Below are 23,676 nucleotides of genomic sequence, written 5' to 3' on the forward strand. Positions count from 1 at the left end.
AGCTCAGAGTTGCAGGCACTGAGCAGGACCTTCCCTTCAATTGTTCCTCCTAGAAGCTGCTGTGAATATGGGCATGAAACTTGAGAGCAGGGAAAGAGCATCATTTGTGCTTTCAGTGTTCCCTTTGCTGGTGCCCTGCCAACTGACATACAACACACAAAATTCTTGCGGAGAAGTAATACCCATTGTATTAGCAACATTTGACAAACAATTCCATTCATTTATAATTCCATGTACAACCCCCACATTTTATTCCTATAAGATTTATTTTAAAAATAAGTTAGAAAGTTACTAAACTGCATTCTATCTTAGCTTTCCTCAAAACAAGAGCAAAAGGACATGAACATTCAATGAAATTAAAAGGCCATCAACTTGAAATTGATAGGAGGAAAGGTTTTTACAACACAATTAGCCAGGGTAATTCAGTACTAGAAAACAACAGCTAACCCAAGAGTTGAACAGGATTCAAAAAAGGGCCAAACACTTCTAAAACTAACAGGAATATCATTATACATGTATTATATTTTTTAAAAAATGGTTAGAAATAATATGAACTTGCCTTTTGCCAAGACAAAGACAAACTGATGGAGCACAGGTCAAAGAAACTTCCCCACACGGGATCCATAACTGATAACAATTTATAAATGTGAAGTTCTGCATCTTTCTTTGAAGTTCAATAAAATTCTCACCAAAATTTAAGTCAGGGACAATTAAAAACACAAAGTACTTTCAATACATCATCGAAAGCATGTGTTATACAAATATCCATATTCTCGTTGACCGGTTATCAAACGAACTCTACTGTAGCATAAATACAAGAGGATCGATGGGCATATAGTTAGCATAACAGGATTTTAAAACACAGAATGCACAACAGAAGTTGATTCACCATAGTGCTTCGAAATGTGTTACAGCAACAAAGGGTCCTGTGGCACCTTATAGACTAACAGAAAAGTTTTGAGCATGAGCTTTCGTGAGCACAGACTCACTTCATCAGATGCTGGTCTTGGAAATCTGCAGGGCCAGGTATAAATAAGCCAGAGCAAGGCTGGGGATAACAAGGTTAGCTCAGTCAGCAAGGGTGAGGCTTACTACCAGCAGTTGATCTGGAGGTGTGAACACCAAGGGAGGGGAAGCTGCTTAAGTATTTAGCCAGCCATTCGCAGTCTTTGTTTAAGCCAGAGCTGAGGGCATTGAATTTGCAGATGAATTGTAGCTCAGAAATTTCTCTTTGGAGTCTGGTCCTGAAATTTCTTTGCTGGAGGACAGCTACTTTTAAGTCTGCTACTGTATCAAAATGTGTTGGTTTTTTTGAGGAGGGGGATTGTGTCCCCCACCCCACCCCCCATGCCAGACAGAAATTACTTTCTGCAATGTCTGAATACTACATGTGAAAATGGTTTTGCCAAAAAATTGATTTCAGTCAGGACAATCAAAATGAAATAGATTCAACCTGACTTGAAATATTTTGTAGTACTGAAGAGAAACATTTCATCTGCCTCTGATGCAATGGTACTCCATCTCACACTTGATATCATGTTTTCTGCTGAGTCTTGGGAGACAAGGTCTAGCCAGGGAACCTGAGCCATGGGAAGGAATAAGAGTATGAGGCAGTCCAGGCAAGTGTGGTATAATGTTTAACTCAAAACAAAACATTTTGATTCACCTTAACGCATCAAAGTGGGCATGCAATTGAAAACATCAAGACATTTTGCTTTGATCAAAATTGTTTAAAATACAACATTCCTGTACTGAAGTTCTTTGGCACATTTCATTCTTCAAAGTGCCAAATTAGCACAAACACAAAACGTTGAAATATTGCAATTTCCTATGGAACAGAAATTCTTATTTTCACTCAGCTTTAAAGATACTGGGTTTACAACTAAATCAAATTAGAAGACAATGTAGCTACCGTAATAGGTCTTTTTCATCTATAACTTATGATATAAGCTCACCACTTTGAATACATATGGGTTTAACATTACCAGCCCAGAGTTTCCTATTTGAATGTGATTTTTCAGCTGGTAGAACAACTGCAGCTACATGTTAAAGTATCAGGGTTTATTGTAATGGCTATATATATTAATGACTCACGCCAATAAATGACAAAACATCTTCCACAATAGGTTTTGTTTTGTTTTGTTTTTTTTAAATGTCAGCAAATAATCCTACTGCTTTCTATCTTGCAAAATTTTAAGGATACTTCAGCACTCTCTTGTGGAAACAAATACCCTACCTAGCTAAAAATGTGGTGGGTATGAAGCATCAGATTCAGTCCCTGGGCCATTTAGAACTTTTTCATACTGTTTTGGTAAGTATTTTAAGTGCAAAATATGTCAAATTAAACACTTATGGCCACAGTACAATTTTATTTTTTAACAGAAATTATCAGACACATATAACTGGTTTAGGAGATGAATTTAGCACACACAGAATTCTCCATCTGTTTAAACATATGAGCAGGAGAAAAAGTGATTTAGGTTTTACTACTATAATTCACTTTACAGGACTGGACAGACGTAAAGTCTCATTTTGTTGGACTTGGTTTGTTTTGCTACTAAATATTGATGTTACCAATTTCTGTTGATTAGCAGAACAGCTCGGCTTGTTAGAGATATTGCACACTTACTGTTTCAATAATTCATAAAAAAAATACTTGTTAAGCAGCTGCTTAAATAGCTAGGATAAGAGATTACATATTTTGGATAATATTCAATCACAATGCTTTTAGCTTTAAACAAATAGGACTCTGCTATGGCCTCATTAATGGTACTTGCTGAGTGTCTGCTTTAAGTGGTTCATTACCACCACTGGAGCTTTTCAGCAAGAGAACTCCCAGGTCCATTGTATACAATAAATTTACATTCATGCATGCTAAAGGAAGATTTTATTAATGCATTAAAAGTGGGGGAAGAAAATGGCAAACTGCACCTTTGAGACACTCCAGTTTTTGGGGTTTTACTTCAGCACTAAGAAGCTACTCGTTTCTCTGTCACATTACTACAGTTTGCATAAAAGACAAAAAACTCTCATGATGGAGTCACATAAGAGATTTGCTTAATTGAGTGCTGCCAAACTGGGCTTTTCAAAGAAGTTTTAAATAACTATTACATAATGGTGGAAGCATCCCATTGAGAACGAGTTACTTGGTGACTTTTTAGCAGAAAATGCACTGCCAGCTAATCGTCTATTTCATTCTGAGATCCCCCACATATGTTTACAAGGCCTGCAGGAGGACTCCTCACAGGAGGAAGGAGTGCCTTACATTGCTAGCCATTTTTAGAGCCATGGCTAGATGTTCTTGTCTCCTCTCTGATAGCTAGCATAGTCATCTCATGTCATGAGACTCTTCACATTCACATTTCCAGCTGCCATGTGGAAGAACTCCAGGGGGAGAAGAAACAAAAAATGTTAGCAAAAATAACTTTAAATGTATTTGTACTACTTTTCCATGCTTTTGGCAATTCTTTTGGAATGTCTGTGTCTGTTTAGTCTTTTTGGATTCCAAGTCAAGTTTCCAATCCTAATTGTTTTTCTTAGAAGCAGACAGCTAAAGTCTGACTTATAAATGTTAACTGACTTCAAGAGAGAAAAGGGACACTGGCCTACTCTGTATGCTGTATTTATACCTGACAGATTTTCGGGTTTAACCTTTACTTTACCACTCTGCCAAACCTGCTTAAAAACAAGCAACCAGTTTAGGTCGGATAATACTCCAGTTACGTATTTATCAAGAAATAAAAAAGAACTTGCATTAGTGACAGTGATACTCTGGAAAGTATCCAACACCATCGAAAGGTTAACAATGATTCTTTATACTTTGTGTACACAGTATTTCTTGTAATCATTCCAGAAAATTAGTATAATAGCTAACCTTAATTAGATATTACAAAGATATTTTTGTTGTATCAGTATTCCTTCCTGCCGCTGCTATAAATAATCAAAAGAGCCTCAGAGACAGGTTAGTCTTCTGTCAACTGACATCCCAAAATGACAGCAGCAGCTCAGGAAGTCCAAAAGATGGCCAAACCTTAGAGGCAGGTATTTCCACAACCTTTTTAAAAAGACTTATGCTGCTGAAATTCTCTACGTGACAGGTTTTCCCACACACAGTTTTCCTGGGGCAAAACTCTAGAACCTTTCACACCTGTGTTAACAGGTTACTTCACCTTTAATTGTCCCTTAAAATATATGTTAACTGCTTAAGGGTAACCAATCCCTTCTGTTTAGCTGTGGCACTCTGAGGACTTGTCTATACTTTAAAATGCTGCTGCGGCTGAGAAGCTATAGCATTTCAGCACGAAAACTGCCAACACAAACAGGATTGGTTCTCCACCTCCCCAACACTTCAAAGCTATGTCATCTGCAGAATTCTTCCATCAGCTTAACACTGTTCATGCTGGGGGTTAGATCAGGTTAACAACACTTCTCAGGAATGTAAAATTTTCACACCTTAGTGGCACAGTTAAGCTGATTTTTTCTAGTGTAGATCAGCCAGCATGTATTTCCCAGACCTGAAGAAGAGCTCTATTTAAGCTCAAAAGCTTGTGTCTCTCACCAACACAGGTCGGTTTAATAAAAAGGTACTACTTTCACCCACCTTGTCTCACCCACACTGAAATGAATACTAAATAAAGCCTATTTCAACTAATTCCTCCCTAGTAAGTTGCTGTAAATTAACTATTACACTAGCAAAGTAAGCACCAAAGAACAAGAAGCACACTTAGAAACACTGCAAAACACTCTTACGAAATCTGGTGCCTAACATGAGTCCAATATCCATTTATTTCCAGGCTCAAAAAACCCGCTGTATCTAAAGAGTCATAGTATAAACAGCACTGAAAACCACAGGAATGTAATCATTCACACACAAGCCAAATTGAATTTATGAACCTATGGAAGAAATGGGATAGTCTCAATCATTTCACAGCACTAGTTCTCAAACTCACATTTCCAAAATATTAATGTAAAAAACCTGTAAGAATTCAACAATTAAAAACTTCATAATTATTTTAGATTATGTAAACCCACAAATAAGCATTTTTAGAACTGGAACCCAATATACATTTTGCTAACCAAAAACGGGTGGATTGAGGGATAGTGAGGGGACTGAGGAAAGGACAAACACACACACAGCTGACAAAGCTTTTTCTTGGAATAAATCCAAAAGCACTTTTTGAAACAGACAAAATCTATTCACCTTCTAAGCAGCACTCCATTTCCATCATTTGGCATCAAAGTACCACTAAACTCTTTTCTCCATTAGCATGAATATACACTTTAAAACTCTTTTTTTTACCCCAGCACACTGCATAATTCTCCTTTTAATTGGACTACAATCTCAAACAAGCAATGCCATGTTTTAAGAACTATTTACAAGTAAATTTTCTGACTGTTGATGTACTGCTAAACTTTCTAGTACCACCAATACTAAAGGAATAATACTCCAAGCCTTTCTCCAATGTGCAGAACCACTGTACAGATTCTCCCACCACTGGGAAATAGTCAATTCCCTTTCTTTTCATTTTAGAATTATTTTAGTCTTTTGAGTAAAATGTTTATTTTCTTCTTCTAATTGCTTTAGCTGTTTCTTGAGGTCAAGTTGCATCACCTGCTTTAATGCAGAGATGTTTATTCCTAGATGAACAGGCTCAACATGATCATATAGCAGGTAATGGGCATGAGTGATTTGCATTGTGACACTGGAAAAGGACAAATTTATTCTTAACTGCAATCAATAACTAAAACAAGCAGGAGAGGGTCTAGAGCCATTCCAGATATGAAAACCTCTATCATTTTCCCAGAGCCTTTACAGAATTGACAGACTTAAGAGCTTCAGTTGACTATCAGCAGCTCCCACTACTGATGCATGACACCACCACCTCCTCCCCTCATGCTCACCTCCTACATGGGATCAAAGATGCAAGAATGACTCTGCACATAGGTGGAGTTTACTGGAGTTTGTCTCAAATATATTTTGTGTCTTAAAATAATAAGTGCTCAGAAACTAAGGGGATACCAACAAAGTAAAGAAGGAGTTTTTTCACTTTGGTATAATTTTTCTTGGTGAAAGGAACAGTTTAAAGGTTCTGTACAATGCCACCCCTTCCAGCAGATCTCCATTTCTTGTATCTCAGTTTCTAGTTGCCCTTTCTTACTTTTCCCTTCCCCTCCTTTCGTCTTCTACCACTCTCAGTTGTACACCCGCTTTCCCTGTGAACCAAATAACTGCCCTCTCCTCAAGATTAAGGTAATCACGCATTCTGTGTGGACTTCCATACAAATAGAGACTATATTCTTCAGAGATTCTCTCTCTTCCAACAGCTAATTACACACTCTCTCCCGCCCATCCAATCCCAACAGGAGGAAAGGCAAGTTATCAAAGGTTAACTGAGGCCATCCATGCAAATATTCAAAACGACCACAAAACTCACGTATTTTCCTCCAAGTCCTTGAACTGAACAAGTATTCTCTTCAGTAAGCTGAAGTGCTTGTTTACATGTGTGGATTAATGACAGGCAATGCTAGCAAGTTTAAGTTTAGCAGGCAGAAATGTGAAGGATGCGCTAATGCTTACAGTATATCAGAGTCTGGGGACTACAAAGGGAGAACCCAACACAGATTTCCTCAAATGCATTCTCTAAGCATTTTCTCTATCATAGAAGAGATCCACGCTTCTTATATTTTCAAGCTGACTTGAATTTTTTTTTGCATCTTGTAGCCTACTTTATGTAAAGTTTGTAGTATAGTTTCAAGCTCAACAGACTGATAATCACCTCTACTACCTGGTTCAGATTTAGACTCTGCCAAAACACATACAGATTAATGAGTGAGACCACGCCCATGCTTAAAAATACAAAAGTCTAACTAAAAAATTGAAAAGCAGACTACGATTATGATTACCTGACATGCAGAAATGCTATGAAGACCTATGCACTAGTTACAAAAATATTTATATTCACAGCCTTAATGATATTCTTAATGGCTGATGGCAGCCTTGACAATTTATGGTTAGTAGAAGAATGGTTCCTGATGGAGTTTGCCATCAGGAGCTCTGTTTTTCTACTCTGGGCACCCTTTTGATAATATAATTCTGAGTATGCCTCATTAGCATTTATGCACATATGCCCTAATCACAAGATGCCCTGTGTCAGAAAAATGTGACTACTAGATATTCAATAATCAAAAAACTACACAATTTTTCATATCACCCCATTGATACACCTTTCCGCATAATCTTGTGGCACAGGATTATTCTTTCATTACTTACATCAAATGGCCCTGTATGGTTAAGCCTAAATCTTACAGCTCAGCTTTTAGGCCTTGCATTTCAACTCTACCTATGTAGATACTATCTAATTATCCCTTCTAACTACTGATCAATCTTAAAATTTAACACTATTCAGCATACAATGAATATATGACAGACCATGTTAATCACAACATCACACAATAAACTAAAATTAGTTTCAATGGGTTCTTGCAGGATCAAGGCATTTAGTGGCTTTTAGTTCCAAGAGGCTTTCACATTTTTGCTGTTAATTTGGAGGGATACGCTCATGCTACAAAAAATCCTAGACAACCACATTGCCTGGGAGATAATCCAGATTCACATTTGTCATTGTCATTAATAAGACATTCTTCCCATAGCTTTAAGTTACCAGAATCTATTTTTACATATTTATAATGGTGAAGAGGGAATAAAAACCTCTGTCAAAGCTTAAAGCTCTTGTTCTTTAATAAAAATTTAGCTGGCACTACCTTTCTTAAGATCCTAAAATTAATCTTAACACTGTTTTATTACTAGAGACTCTGGAAAGATTTTAAGACACTAGCTGTTTTTCTACCAGGCTCATTACTATTTTACAGAGACACTTTTTCTCATATACAAAAAAAAAAAGTTTTAAATAAATGCAGATATCCTTATATAAGTAGAATGCCAGCCATAAGGCTGTACAAAAAAGGATTCTTCCCACGTGGATTCAGTTTCCAGGAATAAATAAATAAATAAATTTGTTTCCTTACTGTCCCTCTTTTGAAATGAAAAATGTATTCATTTAACATTTGTACATAGTTCAGTTGTTTTTTTTTTATAGACAGCACATAAATTAGGCATTCTTTAATTCCACCTGCACAAGGTGAGAGAGGTGTGATACCATGAACACAGACTGTTCATATATGTCTCTAACTTTAAAATACACTGAAAAATTTAGTTGTGTATCAAGCAAACTTACAAAGCTCAAATACCCTCTCATTCTTCTTTCCTGACCTGAAATAGATATAAATTCAGAAGAAAAGTCTACACTGTAGGTCTAGTTTAAATATATACTAAGCTGCTGACAAATTTTTATTTCTACAGTTGCTGACTGATCTGCAATACAAAAACTCCATAAGACAACTTACTCTCCCAATCTTTCTAGAATGGGTACATTTTAGCTAAGGAGTTAGGTAGTTCAGTAGATTTTATGAGCTCATTTGGCTTTTTGTTATCACTTGTGAACATGAATTTGTGGATTCTCCTAAGTTCCTAGTGAACATCTGCCCACCTCATAAAACTGTAGAGTATATGACATCGGCCAGTCTGCTCAAGAGTGGACTAAAAGAAAATGAAGGTGCCAGTGGCATAACTACCGACAATGTAGTATTTCATATTGTAATTAGAGTTAAACATGCTGTCCACAAACGCTAGATTCACTCGATTGCCAATTCTTAAATGTAATATACATTTTATGATTTTTTCCAGAAAGGTTCATTGATAATGAAAAATATGCAAACCATCAGTGAAAATGAAACACAGGAGTAACCCTTGCACAGATTTCAAAATAAAATCTGTAAATCAGCACTGTGAAACTTGCCTACTAGCATGTTTGCTGTCATGATCAATAACACAATCTCCGTCTGTCAGAATTACTTCAAGTGCTTCAGAAGAGTCAATTTTATGCACAGCAAAATTAAATATACTATGACTATTATCGACTGCTCAAACCAAGAACAAAGTTCCTCCAGTTTTGTGTATCCCTAAAATGCTACGTTGCATAAAAAGATACAGGACAATACTGCTATAGATCTGTCTCAAAGTGGAAACCAGCGAAATCCATAAATTACCCAAACATGTTATCATTTTGTTTTGCTAAAATGAATATAAAAATGTCAGTTATTCTGCAGCTTCTTCAAGAATTCCATGTTTTATAGAAGGGTAAAACGGATGAACCCACAGAAAGTACAAAAATTGCTTTTAACTGCTGAAAACAGGGCTTTGATGTGCTACATTAAAAAAAACCAAGTCTCCAAATTGCATCCTCAGCTAGCAAGAAAATAGTTAATGAGGCAGAAAAAACAAGGAAAGAGAGCTGCAATTGCTGTAGGGCACACAGGTCAGATTACGAGGGGGAAAAGAGTACTTTAACACTTCCAGTAAACCAAAGGGTGTGGCTGTATGCTGAAACATCTAGTCATCCTTTTGCCATAAAATATCTGATTTTTAGGGCTTGGCAGGTTGGTTTTCCACATGACATCCACGTAACTTATTATGACTTATTTTTCCTGTATTCCTTTTACTTATAGTCCCTTAATAATCAAAATGGTCAAAGAACACATAGACAATCTTTCTTTTCAGGAATCTCAGGCAGAACACCATGATTGTTTCCCAAACAGGAACTCTACCTCCAGAATTCGTTCTAATTAAAGAGATTAAAAGGCAGAGAGCTCTGTAACTGCTTTACGTCACTACCAACAAAAAAGAAAGTGCTAAAAAAACTGACAATGCATTATTTCTTCAATTATACATTCCTTGCAAAGTAAGGAAAAGAACTTGTGAGATTATATCCAACAGTGTCATCTAGTAACTCCTGCCACATTAAAGAGTACTTCAGAATAAACATACATATCCCATGTCCCATTTAGAATATAGCCTCTCTTATGGAGATCTCAGAGGGTTTGTGATCAACACTGGTAAATCATTTGGGAGAAGGTGAGTTCTTTTTTTAATCAATAGATGAATTTTTTTTAGTATTTTTAATGTAAGTAGGATATGAAGGAATGTGCCCCTTACAACTAGCTGGAAGTGGGGAGAGACCATGGGTGTGTCTATGTAAATAGTTTACTCATGCCAACTTAAATTTGTTAAATATTCAATTGATGAAGTGGTGTTTTCTCTCATTGTAATCCATTTGGCTGATGTTGGGTCACAAACTGTGTTCATGTTAATTAACACAATTTCTTTAATTATTGTACAAATACAGATTAGAAAGACTGCTTAACCTGGATAAAACACTCTGTTTAAAGAATGAAACTCTGGGCGTGGGCAAGTAAATACAGTTTCTTCCTGTTTGTTCAGATTTTCTAGATATTCAACCGATGGAACGGTGTTTTGTTCATTGTATTCAACTAAGTTGCCATGCAGTAAAACTATGTGACTGCTAACAAAACGAAACAGCAGAAATGTGCCACTTGAAAGACTAACAAAATGATTTATTCGGTGATGAGCTTTCATGGGACAGACCCACTTCATCAGCTCAATCTCATTTCCAATACTGACTGACATTTATGACATAAGTACAGAGGCCCAAACAAAAAACTGTGCAGTACAAATTGACTAATCAACTACATAGGACAGAGGTAAATGGCAGAGGGATGCAAGATGTTAAGTGTCCTGCCTGAGATAATTACAGGCATCAAAGGAAGGGAAGCACTCCTTGTAATGCATGAGGTAATTGAGTAGTAACAGAGAGAGAGGGAGCCTTGCTAGTCTATACACTATCAAAACAAAAAGCAGTCAAGTAGCACTTTAAAGACTAGCAAAATAATTTATTAGCTGAGCTTTTGTGGGACAGAGCCACTTCTTCAGACCATAGCCATACCAGAACAGACACAATATTTAAGGCACAGAGGAAAAAAAACAGTAATCAGAAAAAAAAAAAATGATCACGGTGAGCAAATCAGAGTGCAGGGGTGAGGTGCGGGGCGGGGGGAGGAGGTCAAGAATTAGATTAAGCCAAGTATGCAAACAAGCCCCTATAGTGACTCAGAAAATTCCCATCCTGGTTCAAACCACATGTTAATGTGCCGAATTTGAATATAAAAGACAGCACAGCTATTTCCCTTTGAATAGTGGTACGAAAATTTATTTTCAGTAACACACACACTCAAGTCATTAACAGAAGCCCGCTCCCAGCTTTGTCCACATATCTTCTCTGGAAATACCATCACTGGACCTAACCAGGTTACTCACAGAATCATGGACACATTCTCATGCTCCTCAACTAACATCATATATGCCATCATGTGCCAACAATGCCCAGATGCTTTGTATATTGGATAGACTTCTAATTCCCTTAGACAAAGGGTTAATGGGCAGAAAACAGACATCAAACCACTACAGATCCACAAACCAGTTAGTCAACATTTTAATGGAGTGGACCATACTGTTAATGGCTTAAGAGTATGCGTGTTACTGAAAAAAAATTTTTTGCACCACTATTCAAAGGGAAACAGCCCAGCTGTCTTTTATATTTAAATTCCACACATTAACACGTGGTTTGAACCCAGATGCGAATTTTCTGAGTCACTATAGGGGCTCGTTTGCATACTTGGCTTAATGTAATTCTTGAGCTTCCTCCTCCCCCACCCCACCCCTGCACTCTGATTTGCTCACCGTGATCATTTTTTTTTTATTACTGTTTTTTTTTCTTTGTGCCTTAAATATTGTGTCTGTTCTGGTATGGCTATGGTCTGAAGAAGTGGGTCTGTCCCACAAAAGCTCAGCTTATAAATTATTTTGCTAGTCTTTGAGGTAACTGAGGTCTCTGTTCATATCATGTGTTAATGTGTCAAATTTGAATACGAATTCCAACTCTCAAATATCTTGTTCTAATCTGTTTTTAAATTCTCATTGTTCCAGGACACAAATTCTCAGGTCTTTAACAGAACAGCCCACTCCCTTGAAGTGCTCACTGATCGGCTTATGTGTATTGAGATTCCTGATGTTTGCAGCGTGTCTATTTATTCTTTGGCGAAGGTTTTGCCCAGTCTGTCCAATGTACAGAGTGACAGGGGATTGTTGACACATAAAAGCATATATAATGTTGTTCAGTGTGCACAAGAATGTGCCCTTGATCTTGTAAGTAACGTGGTTAGGTCCAATGATGGTATCCCCAGAATAAATATGTGGACAAAGTTGGCAGTGGGGTTTGTTGCAAGGAAAAGCTCCAGGATTAGTATTAACTGGGATGTAGCCTGTGCTTTCTAGTGAGAATCTTTCTTAGGTTAGGAGGTTGTCTGTAGGAGATGACAGACCTGTCACCCAGGGCCTTCTGGAGTGTAGCCTCATGATCCAGAATAGGTCGTAGGTTTTTTTAATGATATGTTGCAGAGGTTTGAGTTGGGGGCTATCGGTGATCACAAGATGTGTTCTGTTATTAATCTTCTGGGGACTACCTTGGACTAGCTGGTTTCTGGGTATTCATCTGGCCCTGTCAATTTTTCTTTTCTCTCTCTCTCTTTTTTTTTTTTTTAAAAAAACTTCTCCCAGTGGGTAGTTAAGTTTTATAAATGCTTGGTAGAGGTCTTGAAGTTTTCAGTCTCTGTCAGTAGGATCAGAGCAGATGTGATTGTACCTAAGAGCTTGACTATAAATGATGGATTGTGTGGTGTATGCTGGATGGAAGCTGGAGGTATGTAGGTAAGTGTAGCAGTCAGTGGGTTTCTGGTACAGAGTGGTGTTGATATGGTATCCAGGAAATGTATTTCTTGTGTGTAATAGTCAATGCTGAGATTGATGGTATGGTGCAGGTTGTTCAAGTCTCTGTGGAATTCTTCCACAGTCTCTCTACTGTGGGTCCAAATGATAAAAATGTCATCAATGTAGTGCAGTAAGGGTGCCAATACCTGAAATGATAGGGCATCCTGGGTTTTCAGGTTTGTGGATTTTAGGCAGTAAATAGAATAATCCAGGTCGGGGCTCAGATGGTGTTACTGAGTGACTTTGGTCTCAGAGGCAGGGAGTTCTTTAAGTAGATGTTGTAGTTTCTTTCGGAATTCTAAAGTGGGATCTGAGGAAAGAGGCCTGTAAAATGTGGCATTGGAGAGTTATCTAGCTGCCTCCTGTTCATAGTCTGACTTACTCATGATGATGATAGCACCCTCCCTTTGTCAGCTGGCTTGATTATAATGTCCGAGTTATGTTTTAGACTCTGAACAGCATAGTATTCACCATGGTTGAGATTGTGTTTCATTTGGTGTTTGTGTATAATTTTAGTCTGTGCACGGTTGCAGAAGCCTTCAATATAGAAATCTAGATGGTCACTTTGCCTGTTGGGGGAGTCCACATAGAATTCTTCTTCTTTGTTTGTTGCGGGGGGGGCGTGTGGGGGGATCTACTGAGTCAGACCAATGGTTATTGGTGTGTTGGAAGTATTCTCTTCGATGGAGATGACAAAAGAAGGTCTCGAGACCACTACAAAATTGTATTAAGCTCACGGAAATGATGGAGCAGAAAGAAAGACTCTTCAGATGGGTTGAGTTTGTAGCTTGAAAAGGTAACTAATCCTGGAACTTCTCCTTGCAACAAACCCCACTGCCAACTTAGTCCACATATTTATTCTGGGGATACCATCACTGGACCTAACCATGTTAGTTACAAGATCAAAGGCACATTCTTGTGCATGTCCAGCAGCATTGTATATGCTATTATGTGCCAACAATGCCCTGCCACTATGTACACTGGAAAGAACAAGCAAAACCTTCACCAAAGAATAAATGGACACAGAGCTCTTAGCCTGGTTCCCAGCTCCCCTGCACTGGTGGGAATATGAAACTGACAAGCCATGAGCTGATCAGTTTCCCAGCCTCACAAGTCACAGGGGGACTGGAACCAGACTGCCCCTGGTTCCCAGCTCCTGGCACTCTGGGAGCCAGGAATTGACCAGCCCTGGTGGTTCCTGGATCTCCTCCCCTTCCAGGAGAATTTGAATTATGCAGGGGTTGCAGGAAGAACTCCTGGGGAACTCCAGGGTTTACCGTCTTAGCCCCAACCCCCCCCCCACCTCATTCTCAGGCAGGTTTTAACCTACTACCCCAAAGTCCCAAACCACCCCCAGCCTTAGATCCACCCCCAGCATCACACCCCCCACAGCAGGCCCAAACTGCCCCCAGGTTTATGCACCTCCCAGAAGCCCCAAAACACCCCCAGCGTTACACACACCTCCCAGAAGCCCCAAACTCACCCCCAGCCTTACACATACCCCCTGCAGCCCCAAACTCCCCCCCCAGCCTTAGATTCCCCCCTGCCCCAAATCCCTAAATGGCCCCAGCCTTAGACAGTCCTCCTCCTCCTGCAGCCTTTTCACTGGGGCTGCTAGGCTGGGCAGCTCCCCCCAGCCCTCCTGCTCCCAGCAGGTAACAGTAGTTAAAACCAATTAACTCAAGTGTTAAGGTTTAAGCACCTAGGCATAAGGTAATTGCTATCCCTAGTGGTAAAGAGAGTTGCTGGAGATGGCATCTATCTCCATTGATTGATATCTGCCTGAGGCAGCAGTGTTAAGAAACTGCTAATGGCTTCTTTAACAGCCACATGCATTTCGGAACTGCCCAGCTGGTGACCCTTAACAAATCTAATGGCAACCCATGTTTGGGTCCTGACCCATAGGCTGGCAATCCCTGCTCTACAGACATACACTATATACTATTTCTGCTGCAAAACTATTCAAATACATCATAAAAGTACCTAAACTCAACTGATTTATGTCACGTTACTAGCACTTAGAACAAACTGGAGACTTTTACATGTATTTTAATGGGAATTTAGCGTTGCACTTTGGAGTTTTCGCCTACGAGCACAAATTTAAGAAACAATTGTGCTCATGTAGGGAGGGATGAGTGTTATTTAAAAGAACTTTAGAAAAAGGCTAAATATTAAATAAGTCAGACATCTTTCTGCTCAGACTGGCAGCTCCAAAGTTGATCTTAGGTAGCAGAGGTCACCTTCCTTAACTGATCTGAGAATCTGGAGGAAGAGGAAGAGCTGATTGGAAACTGAAATGATTTAGTGTGAGGGATAGGAAAAAGTATTTAAAATGGAGAGAACTGAAGCTCAACAAAAGAAATGAAAAAGGTGCAGCTTTGGGAGTATGACAACACAGGACTATTTTCAGCTGAGCAGGAAGCTCTGAGGGAGTTTTTTTGAGCTCTGGTCATGGTAGAGGGCCTCAAAATCCTGCATGTCATCCTGAACTGCAACCATGAAGCACCCATCATGGCAGACTAAACTGCTCACTGAAAAATTTCCAACCAAGTAAGATCAACAGGCACATTATTGTTGCCTCACAGTGTCTAAATGGCTTGCAAAGGTGAGCATTTGAAAATTATGACATTTTAGAGAAAAGGCTAGACAGTATTTGCACTCCATTTATGTATGTAAAAAACTCACTGTAAAATTTCTATGTGAAAGGCAACATTCATGGTTTCAATCCAGGAGAAAAAGTGTCCAAAGACTTACTTTGGCATTTAGTACAAGTTTTATATACCTATACAGATGGTTGAGAAACTCCCATGTATTTTTCCATGATTGAGCCATTTCACTGAAAGCTGAAACTAAGCTGTTGCTCCACTGATAGCCTCCACTACCGAAGAAAGGACAACTGCTCAAGACCAAAAGAGTGCAGCAGCTGGGTTCCCCAGTGCTCAACTTGAACCACAGCTTCATTTCCATTAAAAGAATTTCATGACCAGTTGCTTCAGCTATGTTCTCTTCCTTAAGGTCCTCTTCCAATTTCTTAAAACTTCTGAGATTTCTCCCTATTTCCCTTTTATTCCCAAGTGTAATTTTAAGTAGGAGCAAGATCCACAAAGAACAAACACCCAACCTCCTCTGTTGCGTGAGGAGTGATACAAAACCTTTGATCATAAAGCAAAGGCAGTTGAGGTGAAAGCAGGAAGGAGCTGAATCCCCAGCCAGCTCTGCAGTTCATCATTTTGCCAGACTACACTCTTGGTCCTTGCTCTTGGTCTATACATGGAAAAAGCTTCCAATGTAGCACTTATTCCTCCCCTTCGAGGTAGCTATGGGCAAATTTCAGGCATCTTCCCCCTACCAGCCACTCCCCTGTAGAACTGTCTCTTACTTCTGGAAACTTAACTGTTGGATGTACTAGGGAACTACATCAGCATCAATATGACTATGCATGCACAGCTGTGTCCAAGGCCTTGATGTTCATGAATTAATGTCATGGGAGGAAGAAAGGAGACAGTGCACACAAATGTGAGCGTGGGGGACTTTGCCCAGCAAATGTGGTGGTTTAGTCCTATGAATGATGGATGCCTCTGGGCTGTGACAGATAAGACATCAGTGGAAATATAGGAAAAAGTGATTCAGACATAAAATAGGAATGAACGATAAACTGTAGGGAGGGGGAAAGAAGGAAGAAAGATGACAGGAACTGGGACACTGACAAGCGAACAGAGGAGATAAAACGCAGATTTTGAAGGGAATAAAAAGGGGGATTATGAAAATACTCTTAGGCAGTAACAAACAAAGGGGGAAAATAGGAGAGAGAGAAGAGTGCTCAGAAGGAGAAATTAGACGCAAGACAGACAATGGGAAAAAAGACAGGGGAAAATACAAGGTCCTCGAAAGGGAAAACAAAAAAAGAGTAAGGGAACAAGTGAGCTGTGAAGGAAATAAGGGGAAGAATAATAGGAAAAGAGACTGAATAAATTGTAAGAACAATACCAAAATCTTACAAGCCTAACACACGTTTAATATTTAGCTATAAACAATAGCTATGATTCTGCACTACTTCCTCATCATCTGTGATTGTTTATACTTGTATAAAAGGAGGATAATAGCAATTTGCACCCACTTTGGTTACATATAAATAACCACACAAAAGTGCAAGAGAATGAAGACTCAAGCCCAAATATACAATAAATTGAGCAGTTCAAGTTCAATCCTAATGTGTCTCAATTTGCCAATACAAATCAGTGTGTGTATTTAAAGGTAATTATAGCCAAGTTTGTAAGCTGCTCAGAAATAGCTGCTGAGGCTGCATGTGCCTGCTGAGAAGTGGTGGGTTTTCTTCCCCTTGCTCCCTTTTCCATTCTTCCAATTCTCAGTTTCTCTCTCCACTCTACTCCATTTCCCTCCACTCTACATTTCCATACTACATTTTCTCTCATGTGCTCAAGAGTTAAATTTGTCAGAGTGAACTCTTTGTAGGATAATTGTATGTCCCCTGCTCTATTTTACCTGCACTTTCCTATATATTTCATGTTTTAGCAGTCTTGGATGATGACCCAGCATACGCCGTATGTTTTATGAACACTTTCACTGAAGATTTAACAAAATGCAAAATATGGGATTTCTAAAGATAGCTACAGTAGTTGACACAGAGTTTAAGAATCTTACATGCCTTCCAAAATCTGAGAGGGACAAGATATTGAGCATGCTGTCAGAAGTCAGAAAAGAGCAACACTCTTATGCGGAAATGACAGAACACCAAAAAAGAAAAATCAACCTTCTGCTGATGGCATCTGATTCAGATGATGAAAATGAACATGCTGGTCTGCTGTGCTATGGATTGTTATGGAGCAGAACCTGTCATCAGCATGTGTGTCTCGGAATGGTACCTGAAGTGTGAATGGGCACACCTCAAGGTTACAGGGTAAACAAGAAGTGGGCAGCATTCCGTCCTGCAAATGTAAACGAACTTATTTGTCTGAGTGTTTGGCTGAACAAGAAACAGGCTCTAAAGTTTTACATTGCTGTATTTTAATACAGTTATTTTTTAATATACAATTCCATGTGTAGTGCAGTCTTTTATGCTGGTTACATACATATGTATTAGCTGAACTGAAAAATACTATGTTTTTACAAAGCAAAATTTGTAATCAAAAATATAAGCAAGCACTGTACACTTTGCATTCCATGTTATAATTGAAATCAATATTTGAAAATGTAAAAAACAAAAGCTTTTAAATAAATGGTATTCTATAGTTCATCAGCGTAAGTCATCATGCAATTAATCTTTTAATCACTTGACAGTCCAAATGGGAAGATATAACCACCTCTGTATTTCACATTGGTATGACTACTACTAGACTACTGTATACAGTTCTGGTGTCTGCAACACAAGTAGGATGTGAACAATTAGACAGCAGTAACAAAAGAGTTAAAAGAATGATGGAAAGCTTAGAGGACAATGACTTGTAAGAAATGACTCAAAGGCTCCGTTTAGCCTATCAAAGAAAAGATGATAGAGGATGATTTTATCACAGCTTGTAAGCACCTACATAGGGAACAGAAATTGGGTAACTGCTCTTCAGTCCAGTAGAGGTGTGCAACAAAATTAAATGGTTGGAAGTTAAACCTAAACAAATTCAGACTAGAAATAGCACATATTTGAGAATGAGTGTCATTAACCATTGAAACAACTCATGAACGGTTGTGATGGATTGCCAATATTTTTAAATCAACATTGGACATTTTTCTAAGGGCTGTAACTCTAGTTCCATTGCATCTATTGGGCTCAAAGCAAGAATTAAATTCGAGTAAGGCTTATAGCCTGTACTATGAAGGATGTCAGAACTGACACACACACAGTAGCCCCTTCTGGCCTTAGAATTAACTTACCTTTTCTTACTTAACTAATCCTGGTTTCTGCTTTGCCCCCATGAACTCCATAATTAATATTCACTAGAAACCTGCAAAGGCAAAAGTAATTTATGTTAGGTTCTTACATTTCAATAATAGGTGCTAGCACTGTTGCACTGTAACATGTATTAATTAGCTGTAAAACACAGAATATTTTCATGATCTTTGATACTTGTTAGCCAGCCTCCCAAAATTTTAAAGATATATATTTGGGAACTACAAAAAAAAAAAATCACATGCATACTTAATAGGCATGTGTAGTATAGTTAAATGTTCTAACAGTCACAGTATTCACTATAAATACATATTAAAAAGCTACAACTAAGATAGTATTTGTTTATTTTAATTTCTATGTTGCACTTATCCTTCCCTTTTTGGACTTGTGCAAAATGTTAACACCAACTATATTTAAACCACATGTCATACACTCAGTCACTTAAAATAACTCTCCTGTTGAATCAAATGCATTGAGAATGAAGTGGCCTCAGATTATCAAATGCTTTAAGTTATCAATTCTCATATTGTGATATATGTACAGTGTGCTCAGGTTGCTGATTATTGTTTTGCAGATGAGACAGAGAGGGATGGGAGTTGCTGAAGGAAAGGAAATTCAGAGGAAAGAGAGGAAAATACAAAGAACAGGGAGAGAAACAAAAGAGATGGTAAAAGACAAGAGGAACATATTTTCTTCCAGAAAGCAAAATAAAGAAATGAACTAAAAGTGTACTTAATACTCACTGCCCTATTCTATCTACTCTGTCTTACAGCAAAGCTCCCACTGAAGATTGGCAAAGCAGGGCTACGAAGTGAGGAAGGGCTCTGACAGAGAGGAGACGAGGGGAAAATGCTCCCGCAGAAGGGAACTGCCAACTCCAGCAGGAGGAAAGCAGTGGGATTCTACACTACTAAAACCAGCAATATGGATGTGGGAGGCACTGCTTCAGTACATACCCTAAGATTTGGACTTGTAGAGCTCTCTACTCACCTAAGCTATGGCTCACAACATACACGGCTATTTAAACTAGCTGACAGATCAATGTCTATGCTCTGCACACCACTTCAAGGTACACTCATCCCTTGCTATACAAGCACAATTGGTTCCCAACTTTCTGCTCCTAGGAGAAAACTCATAAGGAGGACACTACATTCCTATTGAAATACACGTAAAAGTGTCTGATTGGTTCTTAGGGCTCTTAACTCAGAGAAGGAGTGGCAGCAGGTGGCAGTGCTTTTGAAAGGTGAGTGAATCTTAGGTTGGGAAGGGTTAAAAGCTGGGGGGTAGTTTGGGGCCATGAGTGGGAGGGAGAGTTAAAATCTGGTGGTGGGTTGGGTTTGTGGGGGGTGGGGGTTCAGGCTGCCGCAGTTTGGGGCCACGGGGCTGGCGGGTGGGGGGGGTCAGGCTGTGGGGCCACAGTGGTTACAGGTGGCAGGAGGAGTCTGGCTGCCACGGCTTGCGGCTGCGGGGTCGGCAAGGGGGTCTGGCTGCCACGGCTTGCGGCTGCGGGGTCAGCAAGGGGGTCTGGCTGCCACGGCTTGCGGCTGCGGGGTCAGCAAGGGGGTCTGGCTGCCACGGCTTGCGGCTGCGGGGTCGGCGTGGGAATCAGGCTGTGGGGCCGCAGAGCTTTCAGGATGCCATGGTAAGGGGCCCCTGGGCCGGTCAGGTTGGCATGGTTTGGGGCCATGGGGCCAGCAGTGGGGTCAGGCTGCAGCAGGTTGGGGGTCAGACTATGGGGTGTTGGAGCCGCGGAGAGGTGGTTATGCTCATATTAGCGGGGCAGGGAGCTCAATCGTGGAGTGAACCAAGGGAATTGTGTGTCCCTAGTCTGAGCAAGTACTCGTAAATAAAGTACTCGTTCAATGAGGGATGAGTGTATATCTGACATACTGGAGAAACATCAGCTACACAGAAGAAAAATCTTACTAGATGGCTACCACAATTTCTTAAACATTTTTGTATTTATTTCATTTTTCATTTTAGTGACTGGAATAATCTACTGCAAGACCCTTTGCTACTCAGCTCATCCATACAATTAATGCACATCTCCAGGAAGCAACACAATCCAGAAATATGCTATGTAACTTAAGTACTGACTAATCAACAATGCCTAAACAAGATGCCATATCTGCAGAAAGAGATCCGAACACTACAGAATCACTGTAATCAGGAGTCTGATTTTACTACATTTGTGCTGTGCATGTCATGATAGGGCTCTGCTTCCTGATTGGGGCACCTAAGTACCACAGTAATACAAATAACTACTAAAGCTACTAACAGTAACTACAGAAGCCTTTATTTATCACCTAAAGCAAATTATGTCAATGAATTAAAGGGACAGACAGCTGACATGATCAACAAGAACCAATCAGATTCTAAATGGTATTTAATCATTATACAGTTTCAACTAAATATGTAGAACATTTACAAAACTTAAATTTTGATGTAAATAAAATTAAATGCATGCTTTTGTGATGTGCTTTTTCCATTTCTTATTTTTCACCAAGTCTGTAGAGATTATGCAAAAGAGTTATTTACCTTGCAGCAGCTGTGGTTTGTCAATGGTTATCTATATGGACCCAACTTCTGGTGACCAGCAAGGAGTGACCTCAATCATGAGATTGATTCCAAGGGTCCTATTTTAACAAAAATTGCAGAACACTTCTAGTCAAAGCAGACAGAGCTTGAAACTTCAACTAATGAACAATTTTGGGTGAAAGTGTGGACCGAACCCCAGGCTGCAGATTTCTGGAACAAGGATATTTCTAAAGAGAAGCTGCAGATAATACCTGAACCATGCTGGAATAGGTTTTAACATTCATAGGTTGGATCTAACTTAGCTACCTCATAACAGGATATAATACTGCTGGATACCAATAAAATCTTAATATATATGGCTTTACCCATAACCCCATCTGAAGGCTACAGAACTTCTAGGGGAGGTTCCCGATATTTTCTGTTCTGTCCAGGTATTACGAAAAAGCCCTGAACAGATTCAGAATATGTTGTTTCATTTCTCCAGAGATTGAATGGAATTGTGCTCAGGGTGGGGCAGGCCAGAAGTGAATCAAATAATTTAAATGAAAATTAGAGACAAATTTAGGCAAGAATCTGGAACAAGTATTAGCAGTCACTTTGCCTGCTTTGAACACCACATAAAATGGGGAGTTATAGGGCACCTTAAAGACTAAAGTTTATTTGGACATAAGCTTTCTTGAGCAAAAACCCACTTCATCGTACGTGCACCTGACAAACTGTTTCTGCGCTCATAAAAGCTTATGCCCAAATACATTTGTTAGTTTTTAAGATGCTACAGGACTCATTTTTTGTGGATATAGACTAACACAGCTACCCTGAATACATATAAAATGGACCAGTCATAAAGGCCTTCATTTTCTCTATCTCTGAGCTGAAGCCACTATGAAAAGCCATAAAAAGGTGCTAAAATAAGCAGGTTGCTACGGCCTCACCAGGGAGCCGCATCAAGCTAGTTAAAACTATGTTAAGGTTCCAAAAAAGAAGGGACTCCCAAATGGATGAAAATATATGACTAAATGAACGAGACCCTTATGTAACATAGCAACTGTACCAGAGATGTGGCCATGTTAGTCTGTACTCCAACAAAACAAAATAGGAGAAACGTAGCACTTTAAAGACTAACAAAATGATGTATTCAATGATGAGCTCTCATGGGACAGACCCACTTCATCAGATCAATCTCATTTATAAGTACAGAGGACCAAAAAAATTGCAATAAAAACTGACATATCAAATACATTCAACACATTAACACGTGTATGAACAGAGATATCAATTACCTCAGTCATTTACAAGGACAGCTTCCCTTCCTTTGATGCTTGTAATTATCTCAGGCAAGACAATTAACATCCCCCTGCCCCTCATCCCCTTCCACCAGTCCTATGTATTTGATTTGTCAGTTTTTATTGCTACATTTCTGCTGGGTTTTTTTTTTTTTATAGCAGCAGTAAGACAGAAAAATTTGGTATGATTCTGACTTGAAGGACAACGTGCTGACATTGTGTAGATGTAGTCTCAGAAAACAGAGAGAGTTCCCCATCCCTTCCTCTCTTCTCAACTCTCTGCTAGCCCTAAAGCTCCTGTGGGGCTGGTGGGTTTTTTGGCACCAGCCCTGTGCTCCCCACAGCTGCCACGGGATTGCCACTCCAGCCCCACACTCCTTGCAGGGCTGCTTTGGGGTTACAGCTCTGGTCCTGTACTCCTTGAGGTTGTTGCTCCCGGCTCCAGCTGGCCCTCCTGCCCTTATGTTCCTGGGCTCTCTGGTCCAGCGGGTGCCAGTTTAAGAGGTGCAACCTGTGCTATCCCGGTAAGTTGCCCTAAATAATAGAATATGCATATTGTGTTTTAGATACTTTTATACTAGATATAATTCAGGGTAAAAGTACACAAACAGATTTCATAGAATCATAGAATGCTAGAACTGGAAGGGACCTTGAGAGGTCGAGTCCAGTCCCGTGCCCTCATGGCAGGACCAAAGTACTGTCTAGACCACCCCGATAGACATTTATCTGACCTGTTCTTAAATATCTCCAGGAGACAGAGATTCCACAACCTCCCTAGGCAATTTATTCCAATGTTTGACCACCCTGACAGTAAGGAACTTTTTCCTAATGTCCATCTTAAACCTTCCTTGCTGCAGTTTAAGCCCACTGCTTCTTGTTCTATTCTCAGAGGCCAAGAACAAGTTCTCTCACTCCTCCTCAAGATACCCTTTTAGATACTTGAAAACTGCTATCGTGCCCGCTCCACCCCCCTTTAATCTTCTTTGTTCCAAACTAAACAAGCCCAATTCTTTTAGCCTTTCTTCATAGATCATGTTCTCTCGACCTTTGAATTCTTGTTGCTCTTTTCTGGACCTTTTCCAATTTCTCCACATCTTACTTGAAATGTGGCACCCAGAACTGGACACAATACCCCAACTGAGGCCTAACCAGCGCAGAGTAGAGCGGAAGAATGACTTCATGTCTTGTTCACAACGCACCCGTTAATGCATCCC

The 23,676-nt window shown here is 39.5% G+C and overlaps 1 protein-coding gene across 9 annotated transcripts in view; it reads right to left on the reverse strand.

Moving 5' to 3' along the window:
• SIPA1L1 (signal induced proliferation associated 1 like 1) overlaps positions 1 to 23,676 on the reverse strand; it is a 321,214-nt gene that overhangs the window by 176,020 nt on the left and 121,518 nt on the right. For 4 of the 9 annotated variants that reach the window (XM_074997151.1, XM_074997143.1, XM_074997149.1 and 1 more), the window contains one exon: positions 18,626 to 18,696. The exons of 2 other annotated variants lie outside the window; for them this stretch is intronic. The gene's annotated coding sequence lies outside the window, so the exon portion shown is untranslated. Of the gene's footprint in view, positions 1 to 18,625; positions 18,697 to 21,179; positions 21,278 to 23,676 lie in introns of all 9 variants that reach the window. 3 more of the 9 variants (XM_074997146.1, XM_074997145.1, XM_074997148.1) reach the window with 1 other exon arrangement.

This window comes from Carettochelys insculpta, chromosome 6 (genome assembly GCF_033958435.1).
Source record: "Carettochelys insculpta isolate YL-2023 chromosome 6, ASM3395843v1, whole genome shotgun sequence".
Taxonomy (NCBI): domain Eukaryota; kingdom Metazoa; phylum Chordata; order Testudines; family Carettochelyidae; genus Carettochelys; species Carettochelys insculpta.